Here is a 13,827-nt window from a genome sequence, read left to right on the forward strand (position 1 = left end):
AAATCTGGAAGAAGACTGGTCCAGGGAGGAGGAGGCAGGCCAGGGTCAAGTCTTATCAGATCTCCTAGGCCCTGCATAGACTTTGGAACACCTGAAAAGTTTCTCTTCTAATTCCTCTTCTTTCCTTTTATATCTTTTAGCAATTCCACAAAGTTAATGGACATTATAGGTCTACTCCCTTTGTTAGCAAAAAATTGCATGCTTAGTCACTCAGTCGTGTCTGACTCTTTGCAACCCTGTGGACTGTAGCCTGCCAGGCTCCTCTGTCCATGGGATTTATCAGGCAAGAATACTGGAGTGGGTTGCCAATTTCTTCTCCAGGGGATCTTCCCAATCCAGGGATCGAACCAGAGTCTCCTGTGTCTCCTGCATTGCAGGTGGGTTCATGGGGAAAAAAAAAAAAAGCGCTAAAAAAATTAGTTGTTGCTAATTTTACATCAAATCCTGAACTAGGCCCTGTGGATTAAAATGTAAATAGGATGTCCAGTGGGTAGAAAAATGATCTCCTCAAATTAATGTCTACTGAGAACCTCAGGATGTGACCTGATTTGGAAACAGGGGTTTTTGTAAGTGTTATGTAGTTGGGATTATGTTATCCTGGTTTAGGCTGGGCCCCTGACGAAGTATTGATGCTTTTGAACTGTGGTGTTTGAGGAGACTCTTGAGAGTCCCTAGGACTGTCAGGAGGTCCAACCAGTCCATCCTAAAGGAAATCAATCCTGAATATTCATTGGAAGGACTGATGCTGAAGCTGAAGCTCCAATACTTTGGCCACCTGATGTGAAAAGTTGACTCACTGGAAAAGACCCTAATGCTGGGTAAGACTGAAGGCAGGAGAAGGGGATGACAGAAGATGAGATGGTTGGATGGCAACACCTACTCGATGGACATGAGTCTGAGCAAGCTCCGGGAGTTGGTGATGGACAGGGAGGCCTGGTGAGCTGCAGTCCATGGGGTTGCAAAGAGTCAGACACGACTGAGCGACTGAACTGAACTGAACTTGCAAGTAGAGAGCTCGGCAGCACAAAGAAGAGGGTCATGTGCCGAGGGAGGCAGAGACTGGAGTGATGTGGCTAATAGACAAGAAACTCCAGGGCACACCAGGAGTCACCCGAAGCTGGAAGAGACGTGGAAAGATTCTTCTCTAGAGCCTGCAGGGGGATAAAGCCCTGAGGACACCTTGATTTCAGACTTCTGTCTTTAGAACCATGAGCCAATACTTCCCTATTGTTGGAAGCTATCCAGTTCATGGTGGTTTGTTGCAACAGCCTAGGAAACTAATACAGCTTGCATCTCCCTGCTCAGATGGCCTGAGTGTGCAGCAAATGGAACTCTCCAGGCAAGAATACTGGAGAGGATTGCCATTTCCTTCTCCAAGGGATCCTCCTGACTGAGGTATCAAACCAGGTCTCCTGTATTGCAGGCAGAATGTTTACCCTCTGAGTCTTCAGCGAAGTCCAAAAAGAAACTAGTGTAAGTCAAACAGTAAAATAAGTGTGTATGCAAGGCATGACAGAGCTTTCAGAACATCCCTGAAATTATTTCTTTCTTCTCTGAATTTAATTTCTTCTTTTCACTAGTGTTTTTTCAGAAATCTATGTTTTAAAGACAGTTTAATTTTAGGTAGAAGGTGGGAAGTATTGCTTTCTCTATAATCTAAGCTGAGCAACAAAGGACCTTTCTATTTGGTCAGATTGAGGCTTTCTGCATTTCTGAACACAACTAAATGCTCAAGGCATTAAAAGTTTGGATGACATCACTTCCTTTCTCAGGATCCAGATTTACTCTGATATTTTATTTTTCTTAACTCCCTCTGTCTTAACTCTGCTTACGCCCTGAAATTTCCAGTCCTCTGATCAAGGCACACCTCTTTCAAAAGGCCTTTCCAACTGTCTTTATTTGAAACAAGTTTCCTTCATTCCTATACTGTAAGGCCTTTAACGCTGCATAGGTCTCATGTATTACATACTATAAACTCTTCATGGGACTTTCATTTCTTCTTGTTTTATTAGGTTTCTAGGGCTGTTCTAACAAATTACCACAGCGCTGGGGCCTTAAAACAACAGAAATGTATTATCTCACAAGTCTAGAAGCCAGAAGTCTGAAATCAAGCCACTGGCAGAACTCTCCTGTTGTAGGAAGGCTCTAGACAAGAATCTTCTCTGCGCCTTCCAGCTCCTGGTGGCTCCAAGTGTTCCCTGGCTTGTGGCTGCATCACTCCAGCCTCTGTCTCCATCTTCCTATGAACTTCTGCTCTGTACCTTTCTCCTCTGTGGGTTTCTCATAGGGACATATGTCTTTGGATTTAGGGCCCACCGGAATAATCCAGGATGATCTCATCTTGAAATTCTTAATCATATCTGCTAAAATTCTTTTTTTCCAAATAAGATCATCTTTATAGGATCTGGTGGTGAGAATATGGACTTATTTTTTGGGAGGCCACTACTATATTTACCTTTGCATCCATGTGTACCTGTATGCATTTTATGCATAACAGGCATCTGGTAGTTAATTTTTATTAAATGCAATGAAATTAAACTTTTGAACACAGACTTGGAAGGATCTACAAACTATCCTCATTCACGTTTTATCAACCATATTAAACTCATGCTAAGCCACAAATTCCATTCTTGTGTAGAGTTACATTTCTGTCAGTTGATGTTGTTAAATAGCAAATGACCTTTCCAGTACCAATGAGATAGTAAGAGTCATCATTGTCTGTATATTATGCGCTGACAAAGTCTTGAATACTGTCAGGGCATTTAAAGACCATAATAATTTGAGAGGAAACAGAGGGCAATTTAAGAAAATAGGAAATAAGAAAAAATATAGGGGACTTTTGAATTGTGGTGCTGGAGAAGACTCTTGGGAGTTCCTTGGATTACAAGGAGATGAAACCAGTCCATCCTAAAGGAAATCAACCCTGAATATTCATTGGATGCTGAAGCTGAAGGTCCAATACTTTGGGCATCTGATGCAAAGAGCTGACTCACTGGAAAAGACCCTGATGCTGAAAAAGATTGAAGGCAAAAGGAAAAGGGACAACAGAGGATAAGATGGTTAGATAGCATCACTGACTCAATCAACATGAATTTGAGCAAACTCCAGGAGACAGTGGAGGACAAAGGAGCCTGGCGTGCTAGAGTCCATGGGGTTGCAAAGAGTTGGACATGACTTAGCAAATGAACAAAAACAACAAAAAGTAAGAAAGGATGGGTAAGGAGAGAGAGAGAGGAAACAAAAAGCCCCCAAACTCTGGTGTCATGTACCTTTAATTTCAGTATTGCTGTGGTTAATTGAGAATTCCCTTGTGAGAATTCACCAACCAAAAAAGTCTAGAGCTTGTGAGGACTCTGTTTAGTAGCGCTTGCACTAGGAGAAGACAAGTTTTGGAAACTCAGGACGCGACAGAAGCTATTTCTGCATGTTAGTTTTTTCTGTTCCAGGACTCATTTCATGATGACAGTCTAGCTCAATTGGTTAGATAAATGAAGTCATTCCAATATTCAATATTGTTTCTATAAAGTATTTTCTGTTTATTGCACAATTTAGAAGTGTCATCGGTTTACAGATGCCACCCAGAGCCACACGCTGTCACAGCCAAGGCTGGGGATTTCACACTGTTGCAACGTTAGAGCAAACAGGCCACAATATATACCAGATGCAACTGAACGGTGATGCAGCTTAAAAAGACATAATCGAAAATATCCTGAATCTACTTTGCCCAAGAATTATCCCTGGGACAGTCTGCTCTTTGATATGGTAATACAACCAGCTGCCAGTTCATCTCTGTTTCCAATGTGGTAATCCACTTTGCTTTTCATCTTCTTTGCATCAATCATGTGACTTTTAATATTTGGCGGGTTTAAGCTTCCATGTGGTCTTCCCAGGTGGCGCTAGTGGTGAAGAACCCACCTGCCAATGCAGGAGGCATAACAGACCTAAGGCATAAGGTCAAGAAGATCCCCTGGAGGAGGGCATGGTAACCCACTCCAGTATTTTTGCCAGGAGAATCCATGGACAGAGGAGCCTGGCAGGCTACAGTTCATAGGGACACAAATAGTCCCACACAACTGAAATGACTACACACACACACACACACACTCACACATAAGCTTCCATGTATGAGATTCATTTGTTTTCCTTTAATTGGGAATTGGTAGGCAGTGATTGGCTTAGACTCTTACCGAGGATGGAGTCACCATTTGCACCTACTGTTTCTCTTCTTCTGTGTGTGACATCCTTCAAAGTAGCTTGTCTAAGTTTATAACTAACTGGATGCTAAGGTGACCAGGGAGCCTGCCTCACACTCTGAGATGTTCACAATGGGCTGTGTGTTTGATGCATGTGTAAATGTGGACCATGGTGGAATTCACCTGTGATGCAGAAGACTACCCACAGCTGGTCTGCACCCTTTCTTCCTATGCTGTTTGGTGAAAGTATTGCAGAGCACCCAGATGTCTGCATACATGTGGGAATGGGAGGTTAAGAAGTCTAGGTAGTGATTTTTTTAATCTCATAAGTTATTTTTCTGAAATGCCAGTAATTGTATAAATCCCGTGCTGGTGAAATAGAAGCTTCCTTCATCATATCCAAGGTTGTGTTACAGACTTGATTCATGGAAATAGGTATACCCACCCTCAGATGAATGAAAGAAGAAAAGGACGACGAAAAACGTGACAGTGGTGACACAAACGTGTGCATGCTTGGTCGGGTTTGACTCTTTGCGGCCCCATGGACTGAAGCCCAACAGGCTCTTCTGTCCATGGAAGTTTCCATGGAGGAATAGTGGAGAGGGCATTTCCTCCTCCAGGGGGATCTTGCTGACCCAGGGTTCAAACCCGTGTCTCCTGCATCTCCTGCATTGGCAGGCAGATTCGTTACCACTGTGCCACCTGGGAAGCGAATGCATGTACATGTGAATATATCATCTTATATATTCTGTCGATCTCAGTCACGAACGGCAGCAGAGCACATATGTCAAAAAGGGATGGGGGTGGGATGCGAGGCAGGTCTAAGAGGAAGGGGACATATTTATGTACATGGCTGATTCACTTCATTGTACCGCAGAAACTAACACAATATGGGAGGGCAGTTATATTCCAATAAAAAATAAAATAAAATAATGAACAACAACAAAAAGGAAACCCATCAAGGATGCTTCTTTCCAAGCCTAATATCCTTGAGCATTTCTGTTTGATTATATGGGTCGAAATCTTTAATTTTAAAGGGCTACAAACATATCTTACTGCATTTCATGTTGTAATAACAAAAGTTAAGCCTTGAGGAGGACCTAGAGGGCTATCTCAATTTCTTTTTCAACAGGGAATCTGAGATTCACAGAAGTTACAAGACTTGTCCAGGTTACTCGTGGGAGTGGTGAGAGAGTCATGATTACCACTCTCGGTTCTTTCTCTCACGTCCACACAGTGTCACACTATTATCATGTTTAACGCAGCCTTCCCCAAAGTAATGACACTGACAGCTGGAGGAGGAGGTGGAGAATGTCCCCTAGAACTGCTGTAACCACATAGGCAGTGGGAGGAATAGTGACTCTTGTGCTACCTAGCTAGGAGTGTGGTCAACCCCCTAGAACTGAGTGCCCATCTGCTGAGAAGAAACTCTCTGAGCTGGTTCACTATGTCCCTCATCTCTGTTTACCTCGGCCGCTATCAAAAGCTCAAGCTTCCTGTGAAATCTGATAACCCTCATTCCCATTCACATATATCCGGTCTCATGATCCCACACGTCACTCTTCTTGGCTAAGCCTCCCAGTTGTGCCAACTGGTGTTCTCAGTCAAGAATCCAGCACACACATCCTTACCTCCCTAACTTACCTCCTGGACTGCTCTGAATGCGCCCTTCACCTCCTTATGTGCACGGAGACTCATGCCCTGAGCACACTTCCTCAGCAGTTCTGTCCAGTGAAGGAACGTCTTTTCTTCCAGTATCCCCTGAACCGCAGGGCTTGGAGCTGGGGTAGGTACCCTCTCGTTCTCCTGGCTACTGCTTTCAACCCCTATCACCCTTGTTCTGGCAACGCCTCACCCCTTTGAGACTCCTACCAACCAGTCACCCAGCCTCCACCCTCCCGGCTGCCATGTTGGTGATTTCATTCATGCATGACTCACAATGATCATTCTTGCACACTTCAGCATTCTGGATCCTGACTTTCCAGTTCCTCGACCTCACTTTCAACAGCCTTTTCTTGCATTTCACCTTCGTTTTCTACTCCCAACATCAAATCCAGGACCTGCCCGTCTTTGAGAGCTGAGCCACCTGCTAGTTCTCTACCACCCCTGGTAACCTTCCAGCTCGCTTGTTGGAAGTGATGACAGCCCATGATTTCAATTTCTTATGCTTACTGACACTCTCATTGACTAACCCCGCCTCTATTCCTCAGTCATCTTGTGTTTTCACTTCTTCTTTGCCCAGCCTAGATTCCCTAGTCCACTACCACTGTCACACTTATGCAAAAATGGTCACTCTCTGGATTCTCTGCTCTGTGACTGTATTCACCTGTCAAAACCCCAAACCCAATGGCTCCAACCTTCCACCCTTCCCCTGCCTGCACATTAACTGGTTTATGCTGCTAGAGAATATCATACAGCTGTTTGGTTTCATTTTAAACTTATGATCGCCAATGTCAAATAAAGTCTCAGGACTGCCTGGCAAGCTTATCACATTTTCCTCCTCAATTCACTTTTCTGCTTTAAGTATCCTTTTTTTTTTCTTAAATATCTTCCACCCCCTGGCCACATCCTCAACCTCTGTCTTAGAATGGAGGAAATATGCCTACCTTTTCATAGGCAAATGTCTTCATTTTGGCCATAGGTCTGAGTCAGACTTCTTTGATCTCTCTCTGTTTCTCCTGCATTATCAATCTCTCTATTCCTACTCTTCAATCCTATCAACAAGAAATGCATACCACAATCTTTTCCCTTCCTCATATGTCTTCAGCATCTGCCCCATTTTTATGTTCTCCATCATAGAATACTTGTCAAGAGATATCTACATGCATGGTATCCGGTGCCTGGTTTCTCATTTACACAGAAAACTTTTATTTTTAAAACCTAAGTAGGGGCTTCCCTGGTGTCTCAATGGTAAAAGAATCTGCCTGCCACTGCAGGAGACATGGGTTCAACCCCTGGTTCTGGAGAACCCCACAGTCTGCGAAGTGGGACTTACTTAGTCAACTAAGCCTGTTCATCACCTATTTAGCCTGTGCTCTAGAGTCTGGGAGCTGCAATTACTAAAGCCCATGGGTCCTAGAGCCCAAGTTCCAGAAGGGAAGCCATTGCAGTGAGAAACGCACGGACCACAAATAGAGGGTAGGCCCCACTCTCTGCAACTGTAGAAAAGCCCACACAGCAATGAAGACCCAGCACATCCAAAATAAATAAACAAAACCAAAGTAAAATAGTTATAAAGTTAAGAATATACTTATATATTTAAAATTTTCTCCCTTTAGGCAGCCACTTAAAACTCTTAACTGAATCTCCTGTGATTCACTTTAAAGGACATACTTAAAAAGCACTTCTCTATTTCACAATTTTAGACACTTATAATGGCTCCCTAGACTGAACACGTCAGCTTATTCTTTTATACAACACCCTACAAACACACACACACACACATACATCTCCTTTCCTTATCCTCCCAAATATAGTTATGTCAAACTTTTGGTTAAATCAGCATCCAGTGGTATGGAAATACCATTTGTAAAAAAGACTGTGGTTTACCACCACTATCTTTTTTTCTTTGAACAACTTGAAAATTTTTCTATAGTTATCAATTGCTTCAATTTTCTGATTATTTTTCCACATATCACAAACTCAACCACCACTGGAGCTATAGAATTTGTCTTAACATACTCAAACATAAGAGGCATACTATCAGTTCCATTTCTACCAGATAAATCCTTCTGGAATCCTCTATCTTCTGACTCTGATTTGACCATGGTCACAAAGGGGAGAGATATAATAAAAGAGACCTTCTGCACCATTGTTATAACTTCATATGCTCTTAGAAACAGAGCCTGGCCAACAAGTTTAAGGAGGTGATAATGAGATCATGAACAGCAACAGCTTCAGGATAAATGGAATCAGCGCACGACTTTTTTACAGCCAAGAGGAACTTTTGCACCAGAAAGAAAGACTAGAATTTTCATCACTTTTTGGTGTAGTATGGCAGAGGCAAACTCAGCTTCTACTAGTGCTCAATTATCTGACTAATGGACAGTTCTTGTTCTTTCATGTGCATATACTAAATTCCAGTCCATCCAGCCCTACACTAAATTCTTCAGCATATTAAAACTGTATTAATATAGATTTATTGAAGAGCAAAGTTTTATGAAAAGCCTTAACAGAAAAATCATTTTCATCTTTTGTATAGTAACCCCAATTGCAATTCTCAGAATGTCTTCTGCATCTTTTATAAAAATATAGAACTCCTGACTCCTACTTTAGAGGTGCTTATTGAATAAGCAATAAGGCCATGCCATCCTTTTAAAACTTATTCCTACCTCTTAGTAACTCTGTAATTAGTTTATGGGGCTAATGTACTTAACAATATTTTTCCTCTCTTAGAAAATAAAGCCGGTAATCTTTGGGCAATTCAAATTCAAATTATGATACATTCTGAATTACTGGAATTCAGATGACTTGAAATGTTAAAATATATATGACAAAATATAAAAATAAATTAAAATATAAACACATTTTACATCTATCTATACATGTATCCCTTCACCCCTGGATTATACCTAAGATTCCTTCCAATAACACAAATATGACCCCCTTCAATTCAGTAAATGGAAACAGATTATCACATGAATCTGAGCAAATTCTGGGAGATAGTGAAGGAGAGGGGAGCCTGGAGGGCTACAGTCCATGGGCCGGCAGAGTTGGACACAACTTAGTGACTGAACAACAACAAAAACAGGTTTCCAGAGCTCACCTTTAGCTTTTTACTTTGGATGAGTGATCAGAGACTGAATACTAACCATTAATCTTGCTGTTTATTTAGTGAAATCAACTATGATCTGATTTTCAACAAAGAAATACAGACACAGTCATGGAGAGTAGAACCCAGTTACCCCCTCTCCCCCTTAGCTTCTTGGCAGATCTGGGCTTCCTTTACCCTCATGTTCCAGAAGACAACTGGCCGCAGAGAAATCATTTATTTAATTCGATACCCACATGACGTGGCAATTAGTTTTCAAGTACATTTTTGAAAAACACAAGTAGGACATCTGGAATGAGGTTGGGATGATTAGGTTTGGGGAGAGAAGACCAATAAATGGAAATTTCAGAAATCTTTACTGAAGAAACAAATATTCCAAGAGTAAGTGGTTCTGTCTTTAAAATAAAATTGCCATTTGAAATAAGAAGATGCTTACTGAGTTCTGCTACAGAACAAATCAATTTTTCATGATGATTCTTGGGTAAGAGCCATAAATCAAATCTTAAGCACTTTTGAAAAGGACCACGCTGATGTCTATTGTTTAAATTTACTATATCATTATTAATTTGCTGACTGTAACTAAAACACTTGAAAATGCTCAAAAATACATACTGACATTGATTTTGCATGAATTATGATTTAAATACTCAAAATCATTTTAATCCATGTAAAATTTTATTTCAGTGCTATAAAGCACTTTTTTTTAATGAGCCATGGATAATTTTCCTTAGAACACAGGATGGCAGGAAACCAACAATTGGGAACCACATTTCCTAAAAAGGCACTCATTTTGACAGACAAGAGGATAATTGCTCCCAAACCACTCTTTTCCATTTTTCATGACATGGCTTTTCCATTCTGTTCTAGATGTGGTAAGAAGACCCACCGTAAGTGTACGTGTTGTCAATTGCACTGACAAATCTTAATACATAGGGATCTTACTCACTAGTTCAGAAAAAAACAAAAAGTCCATTAAAAGTAATCTCTCAGCGTGAACTTCATATCACATATATTTAGCAGGAATGCATTTGATCTTGAGAAAAGGACTGCAATTGTAAGATATGATCCTTAGTGAGATCATCCCGTCCTTTGTATCTTAGAGCATAATCAATGTTTATTTCTGGCTAAAGTCTCTTCTGGTTTCTTTGCCTTTTGGAAATATGATTTTCTTCTTTTTTAAAAAAAAATATTTTATTTATTTATTTGACTGTGTCAGGTCTGAGTTGCATCATGCGGGATCTTTCCATGTGGCACATGGACTCTCTAGTTGTGGCCCGTGGGCTCGTGAGTCGCGGCATGTGGTCTTACTTGCCCGGTAGCATATTGGATCTTGGTTCCCCAGCCAAAGATTGAACTCATGTCCCCTGCATTGCAAGGGGGATTTGTTTTTACCACTGGACCACCAGGCAAGGCCTAAAGTATGACTTTCTGAAGCCATTTCAACCATATTAGAAAGCTGACTGAGATATTAAAAAGAATGCATCTGAATCAGTTCTGATAAGGTGGATGAAAATGGAGCCTAGTATACAGATTGAAGTAAGTCAGAAAGAAAAACACCAATACAGTATATTAATGCATATATATGGAATTTAGAAAGATGGTGACAATGACCCTATATGTGGGACAGCAAAAGAGACACAGATGTAAAGAACAGACTATTGGACTCTGTGGGAGAAGGCAAGGGTGGGATGATTTGAGAGAATAGCATTGAAACATGTACATTATCCTATGTGAAATAGATCACCAGTCCAGGTTCGATGCATGAGACAGGGTGCTCAGGGCTGATGCACTGGGATGATCCTGAGGGATGGGATGGGAGGGAGGTGGGAGGGGGGCTCAGGATGGGGAACACATGTATACCCATGGCTGATTCATGTCAATGTATGGCAAAAATCACTACAATATTGCAAAGTAATTAGCCTCCAATTAAAATAAATAAATTAATTAAAAAAAAAAACAAAAGAAAGCTGACTGGAGCATCCACAGATAGCCATACATTCTGTGGATGGGGATGGAAGTTCAGGGATTCACTTTACCTAAAAAGATTCTTGGAGTTGTTCCAGGGGAGGTGTAGAACTGAGTGGCTTAGTGGGATAAGGAAAACGGACCACTGGAGAAGACTAATAAAGCTGAGAAAGAGAGGTGATTCAGGAAGCAGTGCCCCTGAAGAAGCACCACAAGTGAAAACCTGGATTTAACAAGGAAGCTTCTTCTCTGGAGCAAAGATTAGGTCAGTGGTTCTCAGTCCAGAGTCTTCACTAATCAGTCTAAACCAGGTACACAGAAGCACTCTCCAGGTGATTGTAATGTGCAACCAGGGTTGAGAAATACTGAATACTGAAGAGACAGAAAGGCCAAAATACAAGGAGGTGTTGAGAAGGAGAGTAGTCGAGGTGGAAAGGCAGAGTCCACTCTCTCAGTAAAGTGAGAGATGGGGTTAGCTCTTGATACAGAAAATGGGTTAGAGGTTTGGAGAGAATGGGAATTATATGAAGAGGGTGGGGGAATACAGCAGGACCTTAACCAGAAATAACCTCTGAATGACCTAAACTATAGTGTGTCAAGTTATACAATGACCCCTCACTGAACGACCTAAAATACATTAACAGTATGTGAAAGTTATATAATGACCCCTTATTTTTGAGAAAGAATAAATAAATTTGCTAAGCATCTGAGATACTCATAAATTTGTACCACAATTTCTTCAACTAATTAGGTATATTTAAGTTCTTTGTTGATTGTACTGGCAAATTTTGACTCATCTTGAATAAATTTAGAGTCAAAATACTACATCTTTCTAAAGATATTTTTATCCAGGTTTATTGTGTTTGGTTAGTTGTTGATGTGCATATAGGGGAGTAAGGTAACATTTCCCACACTTTGCAGCATGACCACAGAGAAGATAATCAGTGTTGTTTAGAGCAAACAATACTTCTTGCACAGCTGAGCTCTATGCCAGTATAAGAAAAAGGTTACTCAACCTTTGAATTTACTTTCTTTTCCTTTTCTTTCCTTTGTTTAAACCAGAATAGAGGTCTGTACGATATGTGTAGCCCATTTCCTTAAAGTGAAATGCTCACGTGTCTCCTAAGACCCACATGTTCTATGGACCAAGCTTTAAAATTTTGATTCAACTTCTCTTTCATTATTCAAAACCAGGTCATGTGTATTGTAATGTTGAAAGTCTGACATTCTCATACTAAGAGGATTTGAACATTGCAGCTATTTACCTTTTCAGACTAATTGAATATGATTCCCATCACTGTCAGTTTTACTCTTCTGTCTTTCAATTGCTAAACTATAATTAAGAGAAAGACACAGGTAGAAAACAGGGAATACATTATCCGTATGTTACTCATTGATGAGTCTCAACTATAAACATTTTTTGGAAGGAAGATTAAAGAACTACATTATTTGATTTACTCAAGGTTAATATCCAGGTGCACTGAATTTTAAGTTAGCAGAGGAGCCATACTGTGGAGGGAAGATAATGTTAGGTCCTGGGGTACAAGGCTGGCATTTGCCCCTAGATCCACTTACTAACTGGGGCTTCTCAGGTGTTCCAGTGGGTAAAGAATCTGCCTGCAGTGCAGGAGAGGCAGGAGACATGGGTTCAACCCCCAAGTTAGGAAGATCCCCCGGAGGAGGGCATTACAACCCACTCCAGTATTCTTGCCTGGAGAATCCCACGGACAGAGGAGCCTGGCGGGCTACAGTCCATGGGGTCGCAAAGAGTCACTACGAAGAGACTACACATGCACACACACATACACTATTACTACTAACTATAAACCATAACTTTAAATAAGTCCCTGAAACTTTTATGTTTCAGCTTTTCATATGCAAAATGGCAATGAAAGCATCCTCCCTCACTAGGTTGTTAATAAAATGAATGGAATAATGTGTGTGAAACATATTTTAATGTGACTTACCTTGAATTTAATTTTCCATTTTGGGCATGTATTATAGTTGCATATTGAACTTCCCCAAAACAAAGCAAAATAATATTGGTGGCTTACATATTTTAAGTTCTATAATGATTGGCTTTACAAATATTAGCCTTATACAAAACAATGTACAATGTGATGTATAACATAGGGGCATTTAAAATAGAACTTGAGAATACATTTCTGGACATAGGAAGGAGCTAGCCCACTTACAGTTCTTTTCTTTTCCTTGTGCTGGTGTTGGTGCCATGAAGTTATAAGAAACATATGAGAGAAATTATACTAAAAAATGTGAGAATTTTTTCCTGCCTCACCATCACATATGTTGAGCTCCAGACGCAATTATCCTTTTAGAATGTATTACAGATGCGGCACTTAGCAAATGGGTACAAGATGTTTGTTCAGATAGAAACTTGCGGGCCAATGCTAGGGGAAGCTGGCAAAAGCTTTCAGCAGGCAATGTTTCTTGTAGGTTGCCAACCCAGATGATTTTTTTTTCCCTGAGAGTTTTGGCAGCTGTCTTCCATGTCTTCAGGTTGCACTTCTAATTGGTTGTTTCCATGGCAACGTGGACGTTCAACCATAGTCTTCTTTATTAACTAGTTATAAAATGGAGGTGTGCCCTAAGCAAAACGGGATTCGAGGGGGGGACAGCAATTAGGATAAAACCTACCACACTTTTCTGTATGATGGTAATCATGTAACCAAGAGTAGTACACTCACAGTTTATTAACCCAAGGTTGGCAGGTATCGATCCTGACTTCTTCCTGGAATGTTTCACTTAACAAAAGGCTCTGGAATCAGATTAATGCATTTATTGTCATTATTACCATTATTATTATTACTATCATCATCATTAAATACAAGAATAAAAACAGTGGCTCACATTTTGCACTAAGGAAACCCACAATATGTT

At 40.7% G+C, this 13,827-nt stretch overlaps 1 protein-coding gene across 5 annotated transcripts in view; it reads right to left on the reverse strand.

Moving 5' to 3' along the window:
• FBXL7 (F-box and leucine rich repeat protein 7) overlaps window positions 1-13,827 on the reverse strand; it is a 431,217-nt gene that overhangs the window by 140,895 nt on the left and 276,495 nt on the right. For 2 of the 5 annotated variants that reach the window (XM_081519330.1, XM_081519331.1), the window contains one exon: window positions 13,635-13,705. The exons of the other annotated variants lie outside the window; for them this stretch is intronic. The gene's annotated coding sequence lies outside the window, so the exon portion shown is untranslated. The remainder of the gene's footprint in view (window positions 1-13,634; window positions 13,706-13,827) is intronic. 5 annotated transcript variants of the gene reach the window in all.

Source organism: Giraffa tippelskirchi, chromosome 8, assembly GCF_054371585.1.
Source record: "Giraffa tippelskirchi isolate mGirTip1 chromosome 8, T2T-mGirTip1v1.2.pri, whole genome shotgun sequence".
Lineage (NCBI taxonomy): Eukaryota > Metazoa > Chordata > Mammalia > Artiodactyla > Giraffidae > Giraffa > Giraffa tippelskirchi.